The sequence below is a fragment of the Sebastes fasciatus genome, chromosome 15 (genome assembly GCF_043250625.1).
Source record: "Sebastes fasciatus isolate fSebFas1 chromosome 15, fSebFas1.pri, whole genome shotgun sequence".
Classification (NCBI taxonomy): Eukaryota; Metazoa; Chordata; class Actinopteri; order Perciformes; family Sebastidae; genus Sebastes; species Sebastes fasciatus.
In genome coordinates this window covers 1,092,281-1,095,324 of record NC_133809.1, presented here as the reverse complement: position 1 = coordinate 1,095,324, position 3,044 = coordinate 1,092,281, and positions in this window count along the sequence as shown.

Genomic DNA, 3,044 nt, shown 5'->3' with positions numbered 1-3,044 from the left:
TCACGACTTCTTCTCTGAGAGCCGTCTGATCTCTCTCACCGTCGCAGGTAAGCTGACTGTTTACATGCAGGTTTGGAAAATGTGGAAATGATCAGCTGACAACAGAGAAGCTTTCATTCTCTAATCAAGGATTGGACTTATTTTAATAATTAAGGACTTTTCTTATTTCATAAGAAGTTTACTTAATTTTGTAATTAAGGAATTTTCTTACTACATAAACATTTTACAAATGTTTGTACTTCATGAATTTACGTAATTTTGTTATTAAGAGTTTTGTTTATTTATAATTAAAGATTTTACTTAATTTTGTAATTAAGGACTTTCTTTAATTTCATAATAATTTTCCTAATCTTTGTATTTAAGAAGTTTGATGAATTTTGTCGGAGCCTTCAGAGATCATAGAGATTAAAACATGAATACAAATTAGAGGTTTATTCTACGTGGAGATGACGTCACTTTAGGACGTCTGCTCACAACCGATTAAAGAGAGAGATGTAGTACTACTAGTACTTCATTTAAGTAGTACTAGTAGTACTTCATCTAAGTAGTACTAGTAGTACTTCATTTAAGTAGTACTAGTAGTACTTCATCAAAGTGCTTTAAGGGTTATGACATGTTCAGTCATAATAAGTCTGTGCATGTTGTTGTTTGTGGAATGACACTGTGACTACTGTCATTGTGTTCCACATGTCATATAGTAACCACACTTGTACAAAGTGGATGAATGTCAACAGCAAACAGTCTGCTGGAGGACGGAGCATGTTTGGTTGTAAACATATCAAAGTCTCACTAAAGTCACGTCAGTTGTATTTCTACAGATTAATCTCAGAGGACTTTCTAATCTGTCCAACAAAGAACAGTCTCCGTCCTCAGAGCCTGGATTCACATAAAGAGGATTGAAGAAGTGCTTTTAGATTTCAGGTCACTACAGTTTGTGTTTAATGGGAGCTGTTGGACTCATGATGTCATGTGATGTGATGTGATGACTGTCCATGTGTTTGATCAGATCTAAGGCCTTTCATCATCAGAGCCATCGTCCTGCCGCTGATTCTGCTGTTGGCGAACATTGGCCTTTACTTCTACTATAAGGTACTGACACACGTCTGTTGTTCAGACCGCTGACTGACATGAAGCACTCAGTCTGTGTTTATTGAAGTGAAGAGAGAGGAGTGATGCAGGAAGTCACATCTGTGTGCTGTCATGTGTCTCCAGGGCAAGAGGGGGCAGAGGCCGAGCAGACGGGAGAAGGCTGAGCCGGATTATTATAACCTGGGTGTTCCTGCAGCTGAAGAGGAAGGAGCTCAGGGAGCAGAGTAGCACCTCCAAGGAGCTCATCTCACATCCAGATGGATTTATAACACACAACCCAGCAGCAGCTCATTTTAGACGCATGTTCCCTTCAAACAAGATGCTGCTTCTATTCTATTACATCAGGGCTGTGTATTGGCAAGAATCAGGCGATACGATACGTATCATGATACAGGGGTTACCATTCAGTATATCACCATATATTATGATACCGTAAGTAAGGCGATAGATTGTAATTTTTTTTAATTTAATTTTAGGAAAACTGTCATAGTGTAAAGAACACAACACCATATGCATAAAATCTGAGTAAAAAAAATTTACTTTTTAATTTAATTAACATGTATCACAGTCCCTGTAACATCCAACATCCAACACTTCATTTTACAGCTCCGCAACTTTATACTCTACTATATTTGTCTTACTCTCAACCATAGACTGTATATAAAGATGGACGACATGACAGCTCCCAAAAAGTGAAGCTAAAACATCTGGATCGCCCCCTGGTGGCTGGCTGCAGTATAGCTCATAAGTCCCGCCTCCTCCGTGTTAGTGGATGGGACATGGGCCAAACTAAAGAAGCCCCAAAGATGGTTTCTGTCAGTTTAGATAGTTTTCATTATCTTGTTCATTTTTCGGATCATTTTTGGTGTTAATACATGTACTTGTACTTAACTCCTGTGTACTTGAGGAATTTTCTTATTTTTTACTTTATGAATTTACGTAATTTTGTAAATAAGAATTTTGTTTATTTCTGAATTAAGGATTTTACTTCATTTGTAATTAAGAATTTTGCATATTTTTGTACTTCAAGAATTTTCTTATTTCATAAGAATTGTACTTAATTTTGTACTTAAGGCATTTTCTTATTTTGTAAGAATTTTGCATATTTTTGTACTTCATGAATTTATGTAATTTTGTAAATAAGAATTTTGTTTATTTCCGAATTAAGGATTTTACTTCATTTGTAATTAAGAATTTTACTTCATTTTATACTTACGGAATTTTCTTATGAAATAAGAATTTTACTTAATTTTGTACTTAAGGCATTTTCTTATTTCATAAGAATTTTGATTATTTTTGTATTTAAGAAGTTTGATGAATTTTGTCGGAGCCTTCAGAGATCATAGAGATTAAAACATGAATACAAATTAGAGGTTTATTCTACGTGGAGATGACGTCACTTTAGGACGTCTGCTCACAACCGATTAAAGAGAGAGATTAGTACTAGTAGTACTTCATTTGAGTAGTACTAGTAGTACTTCATTTAAGTAGTACTAGTAGTACTTCATCACTGTACTTTAAGGGTTATGACATGTTCAGTCATAATTATGAGATATTAGGTCATAATTATGAGTCATAATGTTGACTTAGAAAATCAAAATCTTGACTTTGTATTTTCATTTTGCAATTACTGTCTACCACAAATATATTTCATATTTTATACATGTTATATTTCATGTCTATATTTTTACTTCTGCGCTATGTTTAGATTCTCATTTTAACTTGTGATATTTTTAATGGGCGTTGTCGGAGGGAGCCTGAGATCTACCATTTTCATTTCTAACGACTGCTCCTCTGTTGTGCATATGACAATAAACAGCTTTCCAACTTTTCATTCATTTTTTGTCTTTTCTTGGCAGAAGTTTGTAGAAAGCTAAAATTGACGCACCATCCCACAATTTTTGAAGTGAATAATAACTATTAATAATAATAACTTCATTAATAACTTACTTTGG